Source organism: Danio rerio, chromosome 7, assembly GCF_052040795.2.
Source record: "Danio rerio strain M-AB ecotype USA chromosome 7, GRCz13ab, whole genome shotgun sequence".
NCBI classification, from domain to species: domain Eukaryota; kingdom Metazoa; phylum Chordata; class Actinopteri; order Cypriniformes; family Danionidae; genus Danio; species Danio rerio.
In genome coordinates, this window is record NC_141027.1 from 51,983,531 (window position 1) to 52,004,099 (window position 20,569).

The following is a 20,569-nucleotide window of genomic DNA, read 5'->3' on the forward strand; positions in this document are numbered from 1 at the left end:
TTTCCTAAGATATGTTTACCAGATAGAGGAATTTTTCACAGTTTTTCCTACAATAATTCTTCTGGAGAAAGTCTGAAATATGAGCAGATTTGACATTTTAAAAAAAGTCATTAGCACCCTTAAAAATGTTTTCCATTGGTTACAGAACAAACCACTGTTGATAAAAAAATGTTCCTTATTAATCTAACTTTAACCTAATAACCTAGTTAAGTTTTTTAAATTGCACTTTAAGCGGATTACTAGGATCTTAAACAATATTAAGCAATGTCACCATAGCAAAAACAAATTAAATTAGTTATCAAAAATTAGTTAGGGAAGCACAGGGTTCTGTGGTTAGCACTGTCACCTCACACGGCAAGAAGGTCGCTGGGCCACTTGGGATTTCTGTGTGGAGTTTGCATGTTCTCCCCATGTGCTCCTAAAAATTTTACAGAAGGGCTAATCATTTTGACTTCAACTGTATATCTTTTAAACTTATTTAAGGCATTCATACAGATTGCACAAACATATAGTGCTCTACTAACAAAGTAGTAAATGATTTATTAATAGCAGTGATGGGCTGTCCATATTTATTCCAGGAATCTAAAATAATCAGCTCCTTTTTTAAAGACTAGTGCTATTGAATTCAGACCTTGACCCGTAACACAAGAATAACTACAATTACCGTATAGCAAGTTCAGGTTATCAAAGGCATATTCCGCTAACTGACCTCTAAAAGATAACCATCAGTATGAGATAAAGCATTAGCCGGCCCACACAGAAATCTGCACTCATGGAATGCAGGCACTAACTTCTTCTGATTTCCACAAAATCTTATGCCTGTTGCTTGTCAGAAGCATTGGTTTGATGGCAATTTAATGACGCATTCAACTTATTTAGGCAAGACTGTTGAGATGTGTCCCATTTACCACAGAAGTACCGCAAAAAATGTAGACAAAATCTGGAAATGCCTGCAGATTCATCCAATTTAACTCATCTTTTTTTCTAAAAAGCTTTTACAATGAAATTTGTGTCAAAACAGCGAAACAGAAGTTTTGGTAAATTTAATCTGTCAGTCTAGTTTTCAGAGTTCAGTTTAGTTTAGTTCAGTGTGGTTTAATGTTCATTGCTGGAAGTCCAAACACTGGAGAACAAATTCATTGATGCGCAGCTCCACAAGTCCCAAACCAAGCAAGCCAGTGGTAATCTATTTCTGAACTATGTCGTCTATATTTGATCTTCAGAATGTAATGAAGCTTGACTCCTATTGTTCGTGGAAATTTTAGTCAGTGAGTAAGCAAATGTATAAGTTTGGTAACCAAAGATTTATTTTTTATTTTTTCATCATTTCCAACCATAAAAATAATTGCACTGACAAAGGTAAAGCAGGTTTGATGGACAGAGAAACTACATAAGAGCATGCTCTAGCACCCAGCACATGATCTAAAACGACTGTCCTTATGCTCTGAATTAGTTATGGATGTGTTTTGGCCATATAATGTGCAATAAATCCTTCAGAGTCTCTAACTTATATTACAAGCAAGTTGTGTTTGCACCATGATGCATTTAATATTTACATTCCGAACATTGTAAGCAGATAAACAGGACACTTCAATAGGGAGGAAACAGATCTGCTCATGTGTGAGGTAAAAAGCGCATGTGCAGACCATCTATAAAATGATAGATTCCACCAAAGCCCTCTGAGATGGTTTTATTCATTCATTCATTTTCTTTTCAGCCTAGTCCCTTTATTAATCAGGGGTCGCCACAGCGTAATGAACCGTCAACCTATCCAGCATATGTTTAAACGTTGCGGATGCCCTTCCAGCTCCAATCCAGTAATGGAAAATGAGGTGGTAATGTTTTTTATATTTATGTAGACAATAATAATCATTTACATTTTAGTCCTTTAATTTCTTAAATTTAAATAAATTTTTGTGCTGTTTGCCATGTGTGTGTAATAAGAAATTTGTACATGCACTTTGGATCCACCTATCACTGACTCAATTTTTAAAAAAACAACAACAAACAACTGTGCCATTGACTTTAGACCAGCACTTGGTGATTGGTGCAGCCTATTTTAGTTGCCTCAAAATAGCAATGTGCCAACAATGTGCCTTAACACACCTCCTTTTTAGACCAGCATGCCTATGGGTACACAAATAGGCGCAAATAAATTTCTTATTTAAAGTAATTTAAATTTAAATATGGTGCAACAAGAAAATGATAGCTGTGCTGTGCTGAATCTAGCAAAAAAAAAAAAATCCAAAATCCACAGAGAATTTCAGAGGGAATGGAAAGCATGTTTGATGAATGAGAAAATGTGAGTGAGAGCAAAGGTCAAACAAAGTAAAGAGGTACGTGAAACAGTAGCTCGGAATGTCTATGGCTCAATCCACTTCATCTATTTCAGGAAAGTTTTTAACATGACAACAGAAGTTGAAGCGCTCTAAATGGAGAACAGGAGGTGAAGCAGTTCAAAAAATATACATCTAGATCTAAAAATACCATTGTGTGTGTGTATTCTCTGCACCCTAATGGGTTAATAAAATAACACCATGTATTACAAATTAGTTGAGAAAATAGAATCTACATGTGTGTTCAGTTTAAGAAAGATATTTACAATCAGTCCTGTGCCATTTAATTATGTTTTCACAGGTGTCGAGCAGTTATCTGGCTTTCCATTACATCTATTATGATTGAGATCTGTTTAGAGGGAAAATTCCAAACATATAACAGCTTGTTGTGTCATGAAAGCTGATTCCCCCATTGGCTTTTAGGTACACTTCAATGTCAATATTTACAGTCAATAAGGCTTTAGAGAAAGACGACTCTTAATGGATATTAATACTATGGAATGAAGCTCGGAAGTTTAGAGTTCCAGGCAAGTCCTTTCCTTTAGGGAAAACGCAATGTAAAGAGATGGACAGCTACAAAGGAATGTGGAGTGGGTTATTGAAGAAAACATTCGGACATTGAAACTTCTGTTAACAAGTCTTAGCATGAGCCTTCAATCAAGTAAAGATCACCTAGCCTGACAAACACAAACGTGCTCTGTTTTTTATCTTCATTCTTGTTTCAGGACCCTACAGATGTCAATGATCAGATCCATCACACTCCCCTTCTGATTTCTAGCCATTTCAAATCTATTGATGTCATTCCACTCTTGCTCCTCCGGGCACCTCAGGCTGTGTGCTGCTCAAACCTCCCTGTGGCCTGCGTGCTATTGAGATGATTGGGGTCTGCAACTAAGTAAATCCTTTGCCCATGGCAACCTCTGGTTTCAGCAGAGCTTATTTTCAACCAACAGACTGTGAAGCCCAAAGCAACACAAGCACAGACATGAGGTCCCATCAACAGGGTGATGAGATAATTAATGCTATTTATAAAGAATTTTTTGTTAATGGAAACATACTTTTGTGAAATACTTTGTGGACTATTTAAAAAACAAAACTCAACATCTATCCATCTATCAGTCAATCTGTAATCTATTTATGAGTTTATCTATTGGTCTATCCTTCTATTGGTTGACAATCCATCCAAACGTTGTCTCTTCAACCCTGTTTACACTCGATTTTAAAAAGTGTTGTTGTTGACATAAGGACGCCAGTAAATACAGGTTAAGAAAGTAGTGAGTCTGAAACTTTTAAGCTTCTTTACATTCAAGAACTTCTAGAGGAAGTCGAAAACACATACCTACGCTCTAAGAAATGATGGATTTGTTTAAACCTGACATTGGTTTAAATGTGGACGAAGCAACTTTGCAATTACATTTTGGCCTTTTGGGCTTCTTTATTTGACCCAACATTGGATTAAACAACCCCAAATTTTTTAAGACTGTAGTCTCTCATGTGGTCAGATATGTTTAAACAGCCACATGAGACCACCTACACTATACCTAGTGACCTAATTCTCAGGGGAGGCATTGTTCAAACGTATTAGCCTGACAGGATTTAAACTTCGGCATCTGATCTGAGTTTGGAGCTGAACAAATGTCAAAAGGTGAATATTTTCTTACCAGTCTTGATAGTAACACAAAGCCAGAGCTTATAGATCCTATAAGAGCAGGAACAAAGGATACTGCTCTCCGCATCAATCCCCATTGTTTAACTTAACTTCACAGGGAAATTGTGTGACCTTATTTTACAATATTAGAATGAAAGATAAGAAAAGGGCATGCATAGACCCTCCCATAGACAATTAGGACAATTCGAAGAAAACTGGCCACATAGGTGGCCAAGCAGAAGCCCAAACTTTTATTTAAGTTGATTTTGGTATTTAAATAGCCTCTTTGCACATTAGGATGTAAGCTATAATGTAAGAATCCCCCTGTGCCAAGAGGGTATGCCCTTAAGATATTCACGGGATTCAGAAATGTGGCACTTCACAGATCAGTTCTGAATAGGGATGTGATGAGATCTTGGGCTGTGGGATCTTGCAATACTAAGGGCCTACTCACAGTGTTCACAGTGGCCTTGAACCGGGCCAAAGCACTTAAGATTGGAGGAAGGATTGGACTAGAACCGCACACGTGCTTTGCACACACCTGAAAGGCTGACCTCGAAGTTGCACGTCACTTGTTTGGGGCAGGTGAGTTTGACGTAAACGATTTTTTATTTACCGGAGTTCAAGGGTTGGCGCGTCCACATGCATTAACCGCGGCTCATAACATACGATGGAATAGCACTTTAGATATGCTTAAAGCCATAATTATCGTAAACACTTATAATAATAAAAGGCGTTAAGACATATGGAGTGTTCCTATTTCAGTCGGTGCAGTGCAGACTTGAAAACGATGAAATCAAACTATTACCGTTGTGTAGGACTTTTAGGTGCATTTTGCGACAAGCCATATACACTCATCTGTTTGACACTTCTCTGCACACATCGAGTCAGTAAAAAACCACAGACGGACATCTCTGAATGCACACACACACACACACACACACACACACACACAGTGAACTCCTGGAGACACATACACCCTTAGCCATCATTATCATCATCACCGAACACATGGTTATGCTGTCCGAAAAAAATACAAAAAAGCTATGGCTGAAAGAAAGTGAAACTGCAGAAAAATTAAAAACACAAAATGAAATGATTACATACTTTTTTTTTAAAGTTCAGTTTGTGGAAAGGAGTTCAATGTGAAACTGTACAGGGAAAAAAACAGTCACTGGAGTTTATAGCTAAATATTTAGCAGTGTTCGCATGTCCTTCGCATGTGGCACAATTCATTTAAATATAAGTCAAATAATATTCATAATAAGTTGATTTAAAAAAGCACCAAATAGTTGTGCAATTTATGATTGTTTTCAGTTGAATTAAATATTTTCCGTTCATGTATTTCATCATTAAAGATTTCTATAAATACTGTAAGTATCTTGTCTCCTTCTCGTGAACCTAGGCTCGTGTCTTGTCTCATCTTATGGAGTAAGCATCTCGTCCCAACCCTAGATCTGAACTTCCGACATCATTCTGGTAGAATGCAATATTTAAACAGTGGCATAACCAAAATCAGAAAACCAAAAGTAAAACGCACAAAAAAAGGAGATTCAGTTTCTCCCACCTCCCAAAAAGTGATTTTTGTAATAGTAATTAGTAAAATATGTGTTATTACCTGTCTTGTGTTATGATTCAGTTTTTTTAAAGTCTAGAAATGTTGTCAGTTACTCGTCATAATGTGACTTATGAAATAGGGTTTATATGACAAAGGAAAGTGTTTCAGTGATCTCTATATATTAGATGAACAGTAAATTTGTGTTATTTGTGGCCAAATTCTTTAGAATGGGTTCATGCTTGGTTTTCATGCTACTGTTTAATATGAATTAATTATTAAGTAATCAAATGGCTTTAATGGGCTCTTAATAACTTGTATTGTTTACAGTATATAATGGTTTGTATATTTATAAATGTATAATTTCAGTTAATAAACTGTTCAAATGTAGTTCTTTATTCCTTCTCATTGAAAATGCTGTCAATCATTCTAATTATTGCTATATGTAGAATGTTGTGCAACATGTGGCAAGAAAATCTGATATTTGGGAGATTATCTTGGGATCTGGAGCACAAATTAGCCAAGGAGCCTAGAAAACCTAGTCTCTACTTCATCCATTTTGATCTGATATGGCAAAACTCTTAAATAAATAAATAAATAAACGTAATTCTTTTTGTAGACAGAGCGTTGCAGTTTTGAATAGTTAAATGGTGAAAGCTTTCCTTCAGAATTTAAATTGGAGGTTTAGAGCAACATCTATTCTCCATATGCTTTTTCTTTCGGACAAAAGTATGTGTAGGAAAACTTTGCTGGCTGGTGTGAAACAGCACTTGAAAGCTGGAGTAATATCACAATCCCATGTCAAGGAAAAGATGAGTTGGGGAAGGGGACCATGGTCCATTGGTGTTTGCTGTGCTCTAAAAGCTGTTAGTTTAGCAAACTCTGTTAGGAGCTGTCCATACTGTAACCAAGCTGTCACCCTTTGGAATATAAGAAGAGATTGTGCTTTTGAGCATTCACACTCATGAACTCATATTGCTTCTGTTAGAAAAAATGAAAAGTGCACAAAATTCCCAACCCAACCCTGTGAAGGGAGAATCTCTCCAGGTGGGTATTACAGATGGGCATAACATGCGTAATTGTTCCAAGCGGGGACATTATATCTGTAGCAAACATTACAGCATTTACAGCATGGAGTATACATACACGTTATGGCAACCTCTAGGGTTTAATTTTAAATGTTAATCTTTTGTGATGGAAGACACATGTGGAGCTTGTAAAAACATCTTGGCATGCCCTAGCCCATTCGGGTCCAGTCAACATGGAAAAGAATTTATAAACAGCATGTAAATAAAAGCCATGTAAAATGAGGTATAGCTTTTCCAGTGTTTGTCTAACTGTCCAAACATGTGAGACTGTAAATGTACTGTGTATGCATGACACATGTACAGACATACAGCATTTACAATATGCTTCTAAAGAAAATACCTGGTCGCTGAATGCAGAGAAAAGAACTTTTCAGAAGATTTGAATCTTCCTTTAAAAAAAGACGTATAATAATAAAATAGATGTGGTAGATTACTGGATTTTAACTGGATTGATTGTGCTTTTCTTTTCACAAAACATTTAACATATTTATTAGTTCACAAAAAGGCAGTCAACACAAAGCCCATATGTAAGAAATAATCAAAGAAAAGCTAAATATAACTTCTTTTTACACTTTTGAATTACGCATTGCAATGTGTTGTTGTTTTGTAAGATTTAAGTGAAGGTCCATGAACTTAACAGCTAACTTCCAAGCTAAAAATTATCATTAACTTTTGTTTTTAATTGCTAATTTATTCATTTTGTATTATTAAAACTGACAGATTACGGTAAAATATAAATTTGATATGGAGTAATAATACGATTTATATGGAGACATTTTGTCTTATGAATGAATCTTTTAAACATTGGTTATTGTTCAGTGGTGCGTTTCCAGAAAAAAAAAAAAAAACACATCATTAGCTAGCTAAGGTTGCAAGTTCCATCTTCCAAACAGTTTATTGATTTGGAGTTTCCCAAATCCATTGTTTCAACGAACATTCGCAAACTGCATCACAAACTTGTACGCATACAACTACACCTCTAGAGCTGTGGTTAGAAGCATAGTTCCTGGTTGTGTTCTAATCCCAGTTATCCCCCTATTCCCTATTTCTTTTGATTGTTCCAAAATTTAATTTTGAAAACATTAATTTAAATCAGGGGTGGCCAAACCTTTTCCTATAAAGTGTCAAAAAAGCATTTTAATATATACCACAGTATATATTAAATTTGTCAGAGTAATTTTCTGATTTATTTGGTAATATTTAAAAATGACTAGATAACGTTGCTTTAAATCATATTACCAATTCAGTATTATTTTTAACATTTTATAATGAACTTATTACAGTATAACATAAACAATCATATTCACAATGCTGAATACACTAGTCAAGCTTACTTTGATTTGAAACAAAAGGGTTACGTTAAATTTGAAATGACAATCATGGTCAAAGGCATTCGCCCCGAGCACCTCTCCTCATTCCCCTCAAGTTTTCAGATGGGATAGTGGGCCAAATCAATGGTTACCATGAGCCAACATTGACCCGCGGGCCCTACTTTAAACATCTTTGATTTAAATGATTGAATAATTTTTAAAAAAGCATTAAATTAATCTCTCTTATGTGTAACTTGCTTTCATTTAAAAAGTATTTTTACAGTTCAGTTTTAGCAATCATCATATTGACAATTGTGTTCCTTTCGCAGTGCACTTTGGAAACATCTATGCCCATTTGAACGCAGCCGTGGCTCATGACGAAAGCTATAGGAGACCTATTATTTAAAAGCGGAATTTAAGTTACGTCTCTAAAGCTTGTAAAAAGCAAAAAACATAGCATACGTTAATGCTTTTAATTTAGTAGGTTATTATTAAGTATTTTTTAAGTATATTACATACAAGTTAATAAGTATCTGTACATGACATGGGCCTGCTAGTTACAACATTTCTGCAGTGGTTTGAATGTGTCAAATTATCAAAGTAGACTATAAAAAAATAAATAAACAAATAAAAAATGAATAAACAATATCCTAAATAATAATTAATATTATTAAGTAGATTTTTTTCGTAATATACTGTAAATTACAACCATTAACAATTTATATGATTTATATTTGAGATTAAAACTCGTGTTAGCTAAGTGGTTTTATGTTTTAGAAAAGAATTTGTGCCATTTACATATATTTCAATGAATATGGAATGAGTGCATGTTTTTAACAAAACTAATATTGGATTTATTTATGTGTTTGCATGTAAAACAATATAATTTGCACAAAATAGATGTGGGTTTTCTCCGTTACTCCGCCTCGTTTAGAGCATCATTATAGTTGTTTTACAGTATAACTAATGCAGTTCAAATGATGGATTTGCAACAGAGAAGCTACGGCTTTGGGAAATACTCGTCACTACATCATTCCCAAATAATGCATTGTACTATAGTTCAGCCATGTCGTTGTTTGGCAAACATACCACAGAATGGTTATTCCATACAGGAAAATAGCGTTGCAATTAGGTATGCCATTTTCCCCTATATATGTAAGGCATTTACTGAGCATTGTGGACTTAAATTTGCTGTACCATATATACTTAAATCAACTTTTATTTTACTCTTTTGCCAGTTCAATTCCTTAAACATACCTCTTTCCCTTTTTATTTCTAAAGTGAAAGGGGACCAATTTGACTCTAAAAATTACTTGAATTTCAAACCACTGATAAAGTTTCACACTTGCACTTAATTTATTCAATGTTCTCAAACAGGCAAGAAAACTCTTGTTGTCTTGTTCAATGACTGAAAGACTGAGCATCAATGCCACACTGTGCAGACCACCTGCTATGAACACTACAGGAAACAACCACTCAGCAGTAGGTCAGAGTCTGAGGCTTTGAAGCCACACCAGGGAACCATTAAAACCATCAGTTTGGGTTAGAGAAGAGGGCAGCGGCTGGCCTTATGGAAGTTCCAAGAGTGCAAGGTGTTAAGAGAAGGAGGCACTTTTCCATCACCGCCACAGAAAAATCAACACTAGGTTTAGGCGGCAGTCAATATCCCCCCGAGAAGCCAATTTATAGCCCAACAAAGTGGTGAGGCTAATGGTTTACACCACACACGCCTAGTGTGGCTGAAGTCACATTTGTTTTGAAGACTGTGGTCCAGATGTAATGACTTCAGGATGGTAACAAATCTCTAAATCAGCTGAATGGATTGTTAACGCTGTTAATCAGCAATGAAAGTTTGTTGTTCTTAATTCCCCATTAACTAAAGGTAAGGCCCACCCACATTGGTTCAAAAGAAAGTTCTTAATAAGCAAGCCAATGAGAAGAGATTGGTGTTAAAGTTGGCTGCTCCTATACTTCAAACAATATACTAAGCTTTGTTCCAAACTCATCTTGAGCCGTTTGTGTCCTGCTGAAATCTGCAGCGTCTCTGACCACAGTTTGGTGTAATCCATACTACAAAGCTGGATGTTAATGAATGAATAGATCAGAAACAGATTGTATACACTTCCTCCCAGACTGCCGATGTCCTGAGGCAAACAGAGGGATAATTTACAACACTGCAGGATGTGTGCAAACTTGTGCTTGGTGGTCATCATTAATAAGGGATAAATATATAGACATATATGTACACATGTACATGCATGATGCTGCTACATGTCTGCTTTGACTGATAGAACAGTGAAGGCCGACTCAAAATATTTGTAAATGTGTAAAAGAGTCACAAATGATCCCTCTGTTTCTCTTAGGTTAGGGATTCCTCGGTTAACCAAAACACTGTTGACCTATAATGTTAACTTGAAGAATGCTGTGCAAATTTAACAACACATCCACGAGTACACAGTACTTTGATGTGGGTTAATGTCCACATTACTTGTATGTTAATAAATAAAGTATTTAATCTTTTCTTAATTTGTTTCTTTGTAGTTAAAATTCAGTTAGTTAATATGTCACTATTAGATTATGTTTTTGTTAATTTCACATCATTTATACTCACATTGGACATAATTAAGTCTCAAATACCAACATTAAAATTTCTTGTCAATATAAATCAAATTGGGTGCAGCACGATGGCGCAGTGAGTAGCACAATCGCCTCACAGCAAGAAGGTTGCTGGTTCAAGCCCCAGTTGGGTCAGTTGGCATTTCTGTGTGGAGTTTGCATGTTCTCTCCGTGTTGGCGTGGGTTTCCTCCGGGTGCTTTTGTTTGCCCCACAGTCCAAACACATGCTGTATAGGTGAATTAAATAAACTAAATTGACCATGGTGTATCTGTGTGAATGCAGGAGTGTATGGGTGGTTCCCAGTGATGAGTTGCAGCTGTAAGGGCATCTTCTGCGTAAAACATATGCTGGATAAGTTGGCAGTTCATTCCGCTGTGGTGACCCCTGATTAATAAAGAGACTAAGCCGAAAATAAAATAAATGAATGAATGAATTTATCAAACTGTCTTTCTTTCTAAGAAAGTTCTTAAAATTTCTGAGCCATAATTGTCACCAGAGAGTCTGTTGCACAAAAGACTATTGAACACATTTTGGGTTACAGACTAAGTATCGGGTTAAAAAAAAACAAATCCAAGCAGGGTAAGATCAGGTTAGGTAATTTCACAATGGTCGATATAAATTTTGAGTTTGTCATTCACTCTGGACTGTTTACACTTTAAAAGCAGCGAACACAAATCACACAAAACACTTGAGGGTCTGTTTGACTAATTTCTTGCGAGATAGAAATTCACTTCTCTGTTGATGATGAAAAGATAACATTATCAAAAATGAATTTAAATACATTTACTTATCAGCAGGGCTTGACATTAACTTTTTTTGCTCACCAGCCACAGTGGCTAGTAGTTTTTCAACGTTACTAGCCACTCTGCAATTTCACTAGCCACAATTTTGTTGTTGGGAAAATATTTTCTAATGCATAAATTTGACTTTGACATGCTAAAATTACTTGATTTAGATTTTGTGTTTTGTTCACATGCCTTCTCATTCATTTCATGTTTTGTGTGTCATTTATGAGCCAATAAAACATGGTTTCATAGTGTTTACTGCAATTAGTTTTTATTTCACATGACTTTTCAGAACTTAAAAATAAGGATTTACCAAATTTATCTCTGACCACTTCAAACAATAATTATTTCTTAGCCACAAATTTTAAATGTGTCAAAACAAGCTAAATATAGCTGTATACTATACTTTTTATTTAGCAAAACATTACTTTAAAAAAAAACAAAGAAAAACAATTAACTTTAAAAAATAATTATTGTAAAAATGTGCACAGTAATCTGTCCTCGCTAAAGGTCTCTCAGATCACCAGTTAACTACACGTAAATGGAGAGTTCATCTCATGTTTAAGCAATGTTGTTGTAAAAAATGATAATTAAAGCATATAAACAAAAATAATCATACGCAAAAGAAAGCAGGTGAAAAACATACTGTGATAATGGAAAGATGATCACAAGGTTAAGGCCAATTAATAATCTGTTCAAAGCGAAAGCAACCGGTGCTGCTTACAAAAATACATTTTATTGACATATATTGCATTAGCATAACTTTTTTGTCTGACAATTTGAAAAAGAACCGATCAGAGTTGCATTCCAGGCACGGTTCCTTCAAGCAAGGAAACAGGACCGCGCACGCGCTTTAAACAGTTGCGCGCATCACATCAGCTGTTAATTTGAGGGATCATCCTCTCATTCAGTAATTATCTGCTTTCTTCTGCTTGCGCGAAAGCAATTAATTTTTGTTAGCTGTGCTGTTTCTCAATTCTAAGATCACATTTGCATGCATATTGGGTCATTCTTATAGTCGAACCTTGCTTTTAAGAAAACCACAATTTAAAATTTATTTTAAACCAGCCAAAGTGGCTAGTGAGAGTGACTGTCTAACCCGCCAAAGCTGAAATCTACCCGCATTTGTCGGGTGTTAATGTTAAGCCCTGTTGTCATAAATAAACACTATTAATGCAGGAAATGTTTATGAAGGAAACAAACTTTTTTTCTTTTATTTAATAATGTAGATTCATTTCATTCATAAAAGCTTTATTAAGGCAAATTAATAATTAAAATTTAATTAAATTTAAATGAAAATTTTAATTAAATATATTATTAAAGTTAATAGACAATTTAAAACAATAGGAATATATAATAAATATATATTTGAAAAAATCTTTCCAAAACCTTTTTATTCTATGTTCCTTACTGATGGAATGAACTTCCTTCTCCCACACAGACTCTGGATTCACAACTATCATTCAAACAAAAAATTAAAAACCTCTCTTTCGGGATTACCTAAACCCCTAAAATAACCAAAACCCAACCTCACCACACAACAACCCCATATGGAATGTGCCTCACGCCGGTGAGTTGGCTTGACAAACCACCTGTAGAAAATACTCTTTCACACCTTAACTGACATTTGCACCAGTTTTGCACCAGACATGTTCTTACAATCCCTAAATTTATATTAAAATGTACATCTATGAAGTGTGCTCCACACAGATGATCTGTAGAAACACTCTTCAAAATAAAAAACAAAAACACTCACCCTTCCTAACTTAATTCTCTAATCACAAACAGTTCCTTTGTATAAAGAGCGTTTCTTTTGTGTATTGCCTCTTCTTGTTAAATAGCTGAATGTACCTTTCATTTTAAGTCACTTTGGACAAAAGTGCCTGCAAATAGACTACATGTAAATGTAAATAATTCATTAAAAAATACAATTTTAGTGTAAGACGCTTTCATTTGGAGCAAAAAGGTCCTCTGGCAATGGGACTTGTGTTATTCCATCAAATATATAGTGGTCCCTAGTTTATCGTGGGCGTTACTCTCTAAAAATAGCCCGCAATAGGTGAAATCCGTAAAGTAGTCAGCTTTCTTTTTCTCAGACAGGCATTAACATGTTAACACTTTTCTCTCTTGTTTAAACACTCTCAAAGTTCAAACCTTCATAGAAAAATAAGTCAACTATTATAAAACGAAACCAAAGATCAAAACCTGTTGTCAGACACAAACATTCATCGCTGTCAGCATAAGGTTCATAAAGCTTTTAGCTTTTGTGTGGATAATGTTGGCATGATCCAGTGTAATGTTCTTTATCCTGCAGTCACTGATCCACAAAAGATCAGGTACGCCACGCACATGACAGTTGGAAGAAACACACACCCGAGGAGCACATTTGCATGTTACTTAAAATGAAATTAATTCAGATGGCGCTCTGTGGTGCAGCAAAAATGTCTTGAGTTGTAGCTGGGCACCGCAGACAGCCACCGACTTGTGGCACCGCTGTGTACCTTGATATAAACCTACGTTTACAATTCTAAAATGCATGGCGTTGTGTTGCACGGCGCATCCAGTTTGTGACCGCCTTTATGGACAATTAAAGCCCTTTTTGCATCCTTGTTGAAACTCACACTGCTAGCAATTGAAGATTTCTGTTAATTTGGCATGGAGAAGATTAACTTACAATGGTCTACAGCCAATCAGGAAGCAGAACACAATGTGCTGTAAAAAAAAAAAGCATGTCAAATTGCACAAAAAATCTGCGAAACTGCAAAGATGAACCGCACTATAGTGAGGTATTACTGTATACTGTATGTTACTTTTATCCCAAATGATGGGTCCACTTTGGTTTTGCGATCTATAACCCAGAATATAGGTTAGCCATGTAGACTGGGTTACCATGGCAACAAAACCCAATCAAAACCAACTTACCTTCTTGAGTATAAAAACTTTTTTGAGTTTACTCAAAATAAATATAATAGCTTAAAGCTTTGTGCAACATACCTATGAGCAATGTAGTTTACCTGTAGGAAATCTACAGAAGTCCAAATTAAGTAAAAGCCTATACATAATAATATGTCTAAGTGAATAACTACACTGTAAAACCCAATAGGTTAAGGTAACTCAAAGTGTTTGAGAAAACCGATTGTAACAAACTATTTACCCTTCAGGCACAGGACATCAACATGATATTGATGTTGCACTCACGTTGGGTTTTGTTTCGAAATGAAAATTGTCAATCGGCCGATGTGGATGTCCAATGTAAAACCTAAAATCAACCAAATATCAATGTCCAATCATGTTACACCATGACGTTTTGTGGATGTTATCACAAAGACATCTACAGTATCAGACGTTGGATTTTGGTCACTTTCCAACACAACCTAAAATCAACCAAATATCAACATCATTTGACGTTGTTATTGGACATCAAAATAATGTTGTCCTGAGACACTGGCTAAACACTAAATTTTGGTCACCTAACGTCATGACCTAAATCTAACCTGATTTTAACGTCTTATGATGTTGTGTGCCTGCTGGGTAAGTTCAAAAACTAATGCTAATGAGCACTGTGAACTTAATCCATTTGAGTACATGAAGCAATTTGAGCACAGTAAATGAAGAGAACTCAATCCAACTGAGAACTGTAAAACCCAAAAAGTTAAGGTAACTCAAACCGTTTGAGGAAACCGATTGCTACAAACCATTTAAGTTAAAGTTCAAACTCCTTTTAAATGAGTAGAATTAACTTTCAGTCAATTTTGAGTTAACTACACTCATGTCATTTGATAAAGTTGACTGTTGGGTTTTACAGTGTAAAATGTTTTTATTAAAGTCTACCACTTTAAAAAAAAACTCGTAATGGTATCCTCCATGGAGAGAGTTAATGTGGTCCAGATTACATTAGTTAGTGCATATCACCAAAACTTCCTGTGTGTGACCTGGAGCTGAACCATAGTAGAGTTTTTCAGACCTCGACCATTAACAAAAACCACAAACCACATTTGGTAGTTAAACATGGTGAAGCATAATGACTTGGCTGGAGGACACAATTAATAAGCCAACAAACTTAATGCCTCACCACCCCATCCCCCAACCAACGCCAATCATTAAAAACACTTATTTTTTTTACATAAATCTCCACCATTTTTGTTCTTCATTCTCTTCAATCTCTCCAGTTTCTGCCCCTTTAATATATAGTAAACTAATGGGACTCTAACTCTGTTACAAGCAAAAAAAGCCTTATATCTACCCAGAAGCAGCAATAGGTGGCAATAGGCAGGTGAGACAGGTAAAGTGGTCAAAGAGAGAGTGATGAAGTGCAGTCGTGTTTTATGACGCGACAGAGGGGCGACATGAGGGGAGAAAAGAAGTGAGTAAATGGCGGTTTCAGGAAACATATGATGTTCTGGGATTAGGCAGGAGGGTAAATGTTTGAGAAGCAGAAAGAAGAAAGCACCAGAGCTGAGGGTAGTATTATGGAGGATCAGAAGAGGTGGGCCGGGATGTGCAGGTGAGGGGGTTCAGATGCTTATAGCTAACGGTTGGAGACTAAGCTGAGGCCTGCCCCTGTCACGGATTTGGGAATGCCATCATGGGAATGTCTAGCTCTGAGGCTTTAGGACTGGAGGGGAGCTGACGTCTGCCATTTTTCATTCCATCTTAACATCCGCAAGCCATGAAGTGCACTGAACCTCCTAATGATTCCAGCTATATCTCCAGCTTAAATTATATCTTATTTAACAATAACGTGACACACATACTTTCGATGCTCTACACATGATAGTACTTGTGCTGAGCTAAACCATGCCACAGTAGATTATGCTGTAATACTATAAATTCACACAGTGGTCTTTGAGCTTTATAGTGGATTTCACTGATGTGAGCATCACAAGAACCGCATTTTCTGGAATATAGTCTCTTTTTTAATCGTGTGAAACATGCAGTGACTTACATTCCAAAGAGACTTATATACAGGACTTAACATCAATTACGATAAATGTTCTTCATATGTGCTTTTTGAAGTTTGGCTCTTAAGCAATCAGACGACATACAAAAGTTCTCTTTTGTTCTTTGTTTAGTGGCTAAAGAAAGTTTTAAAATAACAAAGTACTATGTAACTCTATGTGGCCCAAATCCTATTTTTTGCTTGCATGTGATTTACATGTGTTTTTTTTTTCATATGACATGAACAGAACAAACCAAAATTAATCTTTTCCATTGCGATTTGGGACACTTTAATATGTCTTATAAAAACGGTTATAGGTCAGATGGTCTGAAACACAGTTAAGATAAAAAATGAAATCCATATATTGTAACTTTGGCGATTCTGAGCTCATTGAAATCTTTTCAGAGATTTCACATATACCTAAAGTTATCAAGACTGCACCCTATACATACACTTGCTGTGCTTTTGTATGACACTTAAGGACTTTAATGTTTGCAGACTGTTAGCTATGTGTCTCTTCTGTTAAACTTATCAACTTATCCAGCACGTTTTACGCAGCGGATGCCCTGCGGCTGCAACCTATCTCTGAGAAACATCCATACACACTCATACATTATGGACAATTTAGCCTACCCAATTCACCTGTACCGCATGTCTTTGGACTGTGGGGGAAACTGGAGCACCCGGAGGAAACCCATGCAAACGCAGGGAGAACATGCAAACTCTACACAGAAACGCCAACTGACCCAGCCGAGGCTCGAACAAGCGACCCTCTTGCTGTAAATTGACAGCACTACCTACTGCACTACTGCGTCGCCGGGGATGGTTGTATATTTGTTTTTCGGTTGTTCTTGACATGAAAAAGTTATTAAGACAGCTGTAAAAAACAGTCAGCTGATAGACAGTTCTTTTACATTACAGTTATATTTCACTGTAACAAAGTGGTTAGTTGACTTTACTTAAAGAAAATTGAGTAAAACCACTGCTTTTAAATTGATCATTTGACTTGACCAAAAAAAAAATTTGAAAAAACCTTTTGCCTTAAAATTTGTAGCTACAGTTGAAGTCAGAATTATTAACCCCCTTTGAATCTTTTTTCCCCCTTTTTTAAATATTTCCCAAATGATGTTTAATAACAAAGCAAGGAAATTTTCATAGTACACCATTTTAAGGTAAAAATTATTAGCCCCTTTAAGCTACATATTTTTTCGATATTCTACAGAACAAACCATTACTATATAATAACTTGCCTAATTACCCCAACCAGCATAGTTAACCAAATTAACATAGTTAAGCCTTTAATGTCACTTTAAGCTGTATAGAAGTGTCTTGAAGAATATCTAGTAAAATATTATTTACTGTCATCATAGCAAAGATAAAATAAATCAGTTATTAGAGATGAGTTATAAAAACTATTACGTTTAGAAATGTGTTGACAAAAACTTATCTCTGTTAAAAAGATAACTCACAGTCCAAACACAAGCGCTACAGGTGATTTGAATAAACTAAGTTGAACTAAATTGCATACTGTAAAACATATACCAGACAAGCTGGGGTTTCATTCTGCTGTGGCAACCTCTTAAATAGATACTAAGCTGAAGAAAAATGAATTAATGTACTTAACAGTTTTAAGTTACAAAGGGTTTACTCACTTTTTTGAAGTAAATAAATGTATTATTATGTTTCTGTCAGTCCGTGGAATGCAATATAATACGCATGAGTCTTTTAGTATAAAAAAAAAAAACACACACACACACACACACAAGATCACTGTAGACCACTGTATATTTAAGAGTGCATGTCCAGCTTTTTAGTGATAGTGAATCATACCTAAATCTGAGAGATTCCTGCTTGTGCAATACATGAATGAGCTTTTATATAAAAGAAATGTAGAGAAGAGTGGGGACGAAAGTAAAGTGGGATGGAAGTAACAAAGCAATTTCATCAAAGCCCTAACACCATTTGCTTTCCAGGCTATAACAGCACATTCAGCATGCAACCCTTGATGGAGCTGCAAAATATCATGTGATTTTCAGACTTTGTCCAGCTCCAAATTTCTGTTTTTCAGTGCATAAAGTAAATTATTAGTGTAATGGTTCTTTTTTCCTTATTACAAGTTGTGTTTCTCTTTTCATGTGTCACACTATGACCAGTCTATTAGTTATTTAGAGCAATAACACATCCTTAAGTTTAAAATGTCAGAGTTTTCAGTTTCAAAGTAAATAGGATTTAAATGGCAAGAGTTCCTGTGGGCACAAATGTAACACTGTAATTTATGTCACTCTGCTAATAGACAAACCTTATTTTTCACTTCCACATTAGAGTTTTAAGTGTTTGGATTTAGATGTTTAATAAGAATGAATGCATATTGCCAATTATAATCATAAAAAAATTCAAACATTTTGCATAGTTGGATTGCTTTTGAAACATCTGATGGAGAAGATTTAAAATTGGAAATTTAAAATGAAAATGCTGTTTATATATATATATATATATATATATATATATATATATATATATATATATATATATATATATATATATATATATATATAATTTTATTTATTTATTTATTTATTTTTTGCACAAATAAAGGACAAAATATGTTTGCAGAACATCATAGTTAGATATATTTAAAATGAACAAGATTAAGCCAGTAAATCTAGCAAATATTGTTGTGTTACTTTTAACCCACCAGTTAATCGTCCCTACTGACAGGTTCAAAAGTAACAGTGTGCAACTTTTGTTTCAAGTGAAGTTATTTTGGAGTTGTTGTACAATGATGCAAAATAACACCTGATTTTGACAGACCACTGTTGTGAGTTAGTAACCACAGGAAAAAAAAAATGTTTCTGCTAAAAACATTACCTTTTAAAATTTGATTTTAATAAAAAATGCAGCCTGATCTCACAAGAAAACGTTAGTATTTTACACTTTGTCAGTTTAGTGGCTAATTTGTATGAATTCCTGCGAGTTCAGTCATATGAAAATGTAAAATTTTAAAAAGGAGGCATCATTGAGTGATAAGCAAATTGTACTAAATTGTACGAATAAAAACATACAAATTAGCCACTAAATCAAAAAGTTGCGAATTGCTGTGAGATTGCATTGGAAAAATGTTACTTTTATTCCCGCTCTCTCCCACTCTTGGATTTTGCCAATAAAATAACGTCGTAGAGACTGCCTTGAATGAAGTGTAAAAAAGAGAAGAAATTCCAAAAGTGACATTCAACTGTTAAACCTATGAGTATTGATATCTATACCTAAAATAATGCCTGACACTTCATGTTGTTTTAAATTTTTAGTGGCACTACAAAACAATCCCAGATGGCTTGTGCACAAACAAAACTTAAATATAGAGTTACATTTGAGCTCTTGGCAACTAACTGAAAACTGTTTATAATTCACAGGTGGACACATCATAGGTAAAGAATGAGGGAGGAATTAAGGAGATCCAGTACAACAGATATGTGGAAAAAACAACAAAGACAAGAAGGGATGATGTAGTCTTGTAGAGAAGGAGGGAAGGCCAAACAGATGAATAAACAGTCATTCCAATAACAGGCTTTCTTGCAGCTCAAGATGGAGTAACTGCAGGATGAATTCGTTACGCAGATGCTCTACAAGTGTGATATTTACCTTCTTACAGTTGCTGACAATACTCATAATCACTGCAAGTACAAATTATTAGTTTGCTTCTATTATTATGTATATCTCAGGCTATAAACATGTTCTTGGGGGTTTTGCCCTAAGGGTGTCAATTCACTGTGAAGGTTATACGGATGACAGAGAAGGGCGGGGTGCATACAGGAATTGAAAGAATGAGTGAAAGCAAGCCAACCAACAACAAATGAAAGAAAAACACGGAGAAAAGAGTAAAAATCCATTTCAAAGCGGACAGTAAATCCAGCCCAAGGCTACAGTGACATGAATATGGCGTGTACAATGAACTAAAACAACATCCACATAAACTGACGGATATGTTATGATAAAAAGGCCCCCTCTTGAAGCATAAACTCTTCTTAACCGTGAGGAGAATTTGTGTTCTTTTCCATTAATCTTTCATCTGTCTTTTCTACATATGTTTTGAATGTCAGAAGTGCATTTGCTCATCAGCCCAAAACATGGATTCTTCATGCGTGTTTTCTTGAAAAGAATGTAAATAACCTTAATGCTGCTTCTATTGGAAAAATATCTACTCCCACGCAACTGTCTGCTGTGCTGGGGATATGAATGAGATCTTAAGTGATGCATCTTTTTGAAGACAGGTGATCAGATTAATGAGGTCTGG

General features: G+C 35.3%; 1 protein-coding gene and 1 long non-coding RNA gene across 6 annotated transcripts in view; one reads left to right on the forward strand and one right to left on the reverse strand.

Annotated features, from left to right (window-relative positions):
- The window catches only part of LOC147843192 (uncharacterized), a 57,523-nt gene extending 51,595 nt beyond the window's left edge, over window positions 1–5,928 (forward strand). Inside the window, exon 3 of one of the 2 annotated variants that reach the window (XR_015496244.1) lies at window positions 3,062–5,358. This is a non-coding gene — a long non-coding RNA (uncharacterized LOC147843192). Of the gene's footprint in view, window positions 1–3,061 lie in introns of both variants that reach the window. The other variant, XR_015496243.1, reaches the window with a different exon arrangement.
- col4a6 (collagen, type IV, alpha 6) overlaps window positions 1–20,569 on the reverse strand; it is a 181,012-nt gene that overhangs the window by 149,490 nt on the left and 10,953 nt on the right. The window lies entirely within an intron of this gene.